Consider the following 6000-nt stretch of genomic DNA (forward strand, 5'->3'; position numbering starts at 1 on the left):
CCAAGAAGCATTTATATTTGTTGATCTTCTTGGCCTGGTGTAAAATCTATCTTTTGAGATTGGCATTCCCCAGTGACTAAGTGGTGAATTATGCTGTCTGGAAAGTTATCGTGAGTTCCACTGTGGTTTTGGTTCAGTAGGTTTTTATGTATTTTTACAAATTTTGTACATACACCCAGAGGCTTTTTGGCCCTAGCTACATTTTGAAATTCAAGAGAGTAAATATGAACCATTTAACGGTCTCCAATTCTAGATTCAGCATTTTAAATATATTAAAATATGTATATGAGGAATTTTCTGAAATTTAAAACAGAGACTAATTTGGCAAATATTTTATTAACACTAAAAAAAGGAGCTTTTTCTGCAGCTCATTTGATTACATGTCCTTTAGGTCATAAGAGGCATAGTTTGAATCCGAGCTCTGGAACTTAGAAGTGTATTTAATATTCTTGATATTTATTTTGAATATCTAGTAGGTGGATAAGATCAATGCTAAAAGATTTAACCTATTCTTGGGAAAACTCTTAAGCTTATAGTCAACTTGAATTTAGCAACGTATGGAGAAATGCAAAAAAGGTTTGTTTGGGAATGAAGAAAAATACGTTTTTGGATAAAGCTCTTTCAACAACATAAAAAATATATTTGGTAATATTTTTATTTCTCTCCCATGTGGCAAATGTAAATAATCCATTTGGAAAATAAGGCCACATGGCATATTTTACTGAAATTCCAATTGATAGTAAAATAAGACTCTATCATTCTCATATGCATAATAATCTCCCCAAATTAACTGTTAATCACACAAGTTAATTAATATCACCCAAAAGTACCTTATGATTTTTAAAGGTAAAAAAATCATGAGATACTCAGAATTATGTAACATACATCTTGGAAATTGTCTTTGACCTTGAAAATTGCCTTTGACTTTGAAAATGTGAGCCTCATTCAGGAAGTTATTATGTACACTGACACATAGGTAATGATAGTATTTTAATAAAGGGATATTATTTTGTGCATAATCACAATTGGACTATGTTATGCCAAAGGTATACAAAAGTTTCAAAGGCAGAAGCAGTAGTTTGGGGCATAGGATTGTTGCTTCTATTGTTATTTTCCATCTCACGGTACCCTCATTTTGGCCACTGCTTTTTCATCTGCCAAGGGATGTCAGAACTCTTGTCTGCTACTACCTCAAAATGTGGTCAGAGCTTTCGTATTTTGCTTGGTAATCCCTTGAGATCTTTGGATGAAAAGAGCCATAAAAGTCCAAAATGTTTTTCTAGGTGGGGGTTTCCAAAATTGGTGCCTTTGAGGGAGCCACCCACTTGGAGATTGAATGCCCTCCCTGTGTAATGTGGAAAAAGTGGTTGGTGAAATTTGTTCTTCTAGCATCACCAAATGAAAAAAAAAAAAAAAAAAACAGACGTCTTTATTGTTTAGAAAGTGAAACACACCCAATGGGGATCACTTCATCATTTTTTTAAGTGAATGAAAACATCACAAGTTGAACTGATGAAATGCAGGATAAGTGCAAACAGACTACACCCTTCCTCTTTCAGTCACAAGGAACAGTGGTCTGCCAGTTCTCCCCATTGCACCCACCCTGTCTGGTGAAGGGCCCTAGTTGGCTTGCGAACCGTGTCCATATCTGAGTTACAACTAATCATGCCACCGTTGAGTCACCAACAGAAAATCCCAGACTGGTTGCTTTCCTCTTTGTGGTGTAGCTCAATAGTTTAAAAGAGAATCTATTCCCTGTCATTTTTTTTCTGTTTTTCATCTGAGTCATTTTTTTTCCCCTCCTTACTCACTTTCATTTCTTCCAGTTTTTAATTATCATCCTTCTCATAAGCCATCCTTTTCTAATCTCAAGGGCTATTTTAAAAGGATGCTTGCTCACCAGATGCAACTCTCCAAGGACTCATTTGGAAAAAATAACAATCTCTTTCTGTCCCTTCAGCTGCCAAAAGTCATCATGAGTCATGTTTTTGACTCAATTGACAGAAATACTTAGTATAAATAGTTGGCCTTTCCCAGAGTTGCTTCTTAGCTGCCATTCCATCTCGTTGATTTCCACTGACTGATAAGATGCAGCATTTGACCAGAGTAGGCTACCTGGTCATTTTGTCCTTTGTATCTTTCCTGTCTCTGTTACACCTGACTAAAGCAATCAGATCAAGTGGGTGAAAAGCAAAATAAGTGGCTGTCAGTTAGCATTCTAGCTGTAGAGTTTGGAACTCCTGCAAAGTTACTCCCCCTTCCAATCGAACTGGGTTCCACATGCTAAATCAGAAAGTAAGCAACCTAGTTCCTAAATAATAATATTAATAAAATAAAAATTTAATATCAATCCTTAATCATGTCACTATTATAACACAACTTGATATTAATGACTTGGGAACCATGGAAAGAAACTTGTTTCAAATAGACACGATATTGGTTGAGTTTCTTGCTATTTTAAGAAATAAGAATAGTGGAGTACACAGAAACTATTGCTGGTCTTCACTATTTACCTGGTCAAAATAAAGTTTTTAAAAGTTTAAAAAAGTTTATGTTTATGTACAAACATAAATAAACATGTCAAAGGTTTATTTAACTCAATGAGGCTTATCAGTCAAGGGTTCAGCTAGGTAAACAAAATCAGTAAGATATATGACTATTGTACACTATGTGTACATTTATTTATTTGTTTGTTCATTTATTTCAAGGAATTGGCGTACAAATTGTGGTGGCTGGCTAAGCAAATCTGAAGTTCTGCAGGTCATAAACTCCACAAGGGAAGATTACAAGCATGCTAGATCCCCATGAGCATGGGCCAAAATTTGTTGTTTACAGATTGTCAGGAAAGAATGATTAGGAGCGGGATAGAACTTAAAATGGCCCAAGCTGTGTCCTCAGGGAAGATGTAAACTCTTTTTAAGCTCTTCCTACTGAATAAATTAGGCCTACCCAGAGTAATTTCTGTAATTTAAACTTAATTGATTAGGAACTTTATTTACATCTGCAAAATCCCTTCACAGCAGCATCTAGATTAGTGTTTGATTAGATAACTCAGAAAACACGTGTACGTGCTACAACAGGGCTGCCACTTCCCTTCCATCCTCCAACTCTCATGAAGAATATCTCTCATAGCCCACGTTATCAGGAAACATACTAGAAAGGCAATTCTGGGGAATGTAGTTTATCCTCTCCAAGTTGACACAACCACAAAGCCACTCAAGTGTATTTATAGACTAAAAAAAAAAAAAAGATTGGATCAATGTTGCTTAATTAGATAAAAAACTGATTGATGTTCAATAAGGCAATGAAATGATAAGCTTTTGAGATATCTTTTTTATCAGAAAGAAAAAATGTACATCTCCACCAGACACAAATGTACAAGGTAACATGTAATCATAGACTCTGAGACTTAATTAATCGTAATTAATTATAAAGTCAAAGGCCTAGACAAACAATCATCCTTGCATAGGGCTATTAATTAATGCTCCAGTATGACTGAAAGAATATGCAGATCTTCTTTTGCTTTATTTCCAAATTTTAGATAATTTTTCTTAACAACTGTTTAAATATTTTACCTTCGTTTACTATTAAAATTATTATCTTTCTTTGAAAATTTAGATTTCCTAAAATATTATATTTTGCTTGCTGGATCGGAAATTAGTGTTGATTTTGCAATTAAATCCTAATTTTTTTGGTCTTTGATATAGCTACATAATATATCTAGCCCTTTAGTGGCTGCAAAAATTGTAAGAGTAGCTATAGTTGTATGGGAGATAACTCTCATGCATGTAGGCATATGGGTCCCTTGAATTAACAATCAGAAAGGAGGAAGGAACAAAAGGGACAATATGTTCATTATTTTATTTACAGGCCCAGAATAAGGAGGATGACAACAGCAAGAAGGAAGACAGAATAAAAGGAGGAAAAGAGAATCATTATTTTTTAATTTTTTAATTTTTATTGTAAAACTAACATGAGATCCAACCTCTTAACAGATTTTAAAGTACAAAGTACATTGTTATCTATTGACACAGTGTTGCAATATTGTACAGTAGATCTCTAAAACTTTTTCTTCTTGCATAATTGAAATTTTGTACTTATTGATTAGCAACTCCTCATTTGCTGTCATTCCAAGTCCTTGGAACACGCAATTCTATTCTTTGCTTCCATGAGTTTTACTACTTTAGATAATTCATCTAAGTGTAATTGTGCAGTATTTGTCCTTCTCTGACTAGCTTGTTTCATGTAGCATTATGTCCTTAATTTCATGCATGTTGCCAAATATTGTAGGATTTCTTTCATTTTCAAGGCTGAATAATATTGCATTATATATATTAATATCGATATATACCACATTTTAAAAAATCCATTCATCTATTGATGAAGATCTAGGTTGTTTCCATATCTTGGCTATTGTGAATAGTGCTTCAGTGAACAGTGGACTGCAAATATCTCTTTGAGATTCTGATTTCAATTCTTTTAGATAAACACCTGGAAGTGGGATTGCTGGATCATATGGTAGTTCTATTTGTAATTTTTTGAGGAATGTCCATGCTATTTTCTATACTGAATGTACCATTTTGTATTCCCACCAAAAAGCATATGAGAGTTTCAACTTTTTTGCAGCCTCACCAACACTTCTTGTCTGGGTTCTCTGTTCTGTCCCATTGATCTATATTTCTCTGTTTTAGTATTTGTAGCTTTGCAATATATTTGGAAATCAGGAAGTATAATACTTCAATTTTTATTCTTATTTTTCAAGATTGTTTTGACTATTTTGGGCCTTTCCTTGTCCCATATGCATAGTAGGATTGTTTTTTTCTATTTGTAAAAAATATCTTTGGGATTTTGATAGGAATTACATTGAATTTGTGGATTTCTTTGCATAGTATGGACATTTTAGCAATGTTAATTCTTTTTTTTTTTTTTGAGACAGAGTCTCGCTGTGTTGCCTGGGCTAGAGTGAGTGCCGTGGTGTCAGCCTAGCTCACAGCAACCTCAAACTCCTGGGCTTAAGCGATCCTACTGCCTCAGCCTCCCCAGTAGCTGGGACTACAGGCATGCGCCACCATGCCCAGCTAATTATTTTTTCTCTATATATATTTTAGTTGGCCAGATAATTTCTTTCTATTTTTAGTAGAGATGGGGTCTCGCTCTTGCTGAGGCTGGTCTTGAACTCCTGACCTCGAGCAATCCACCCGCCTCGGCCTCCCAGAGTGCTAGGATTACAGGCGTGAGCCACCGCGCCCGGCCGGCAATGTTAATTCTTGAACACAAGATACCTTTTCATTTCTTTGTGTCTTTAATTTCTTTCATCAGTATTTTAGTTTTTAATATGCAAGGCTTTCACTTCCTTGGTTAAGTTTATTTTTAAATATTTTATTCTGTTTGATGCTGTTGCAAATGGGATTTGTTTTCCTAATTTCCTTGTCAGGTAGCTTTTTATCAGTGTATACAAATATAACTAATTTTTGTATGTTTATTTTGTATCCTGCAACTTTACTAAATTTGTTTATTGCTATCTATTTCTCCCTTTAGTTTTGCCAATGTTTGATTTAAACATTTATATTTATATATTTAGTTGCTATTATTTGGCTGCATATATATTTGTAATTGTTATGTCTTCCTGGTGGATTGACACTTTTATTATTATTTAATGATCTTCTTTGTCCCTTGAGATAGTTTTTAACTTAAAGTTGATTTTGTCTCATATAAGTACATCTACCTCTGTTCTCTTTTGAGATTTTCTTTTGCTCAGACTATCTTTTCTATCCCTTCACATTCAGCCTATGTTTGTCCTTAAATCTAAAGTGAATTTCTTAAAGACAGCATATAGTTGGATCTTGTTTTTATTCGTTTTTAATTTATTCAGTCACTCTATGTTTTTTGATTGGGGAGTTTAATCCATTCACATTCAAAGTAATTATTGATAGAGAAGAATTTGTAATTGCCATTTTGTTAATTGTCTTCTGCTTGGCTTATATATATTTTGCCTTGCTC

This window comes from Lemur catta, chromosome 9 (genome assembly GCF_020740605.2).
Source record: "Lemur catta isolate mLemCat1 chromosome 9, mLemCat1.pri, whole genome shotgun sequence".
Classification (NCBI taxonomy): domain Eukaryota; kingdom Metazoa; phylum Chordata; class Mammalia; order Primates; family Lemuridae; genus Lemur; species Lemur catta.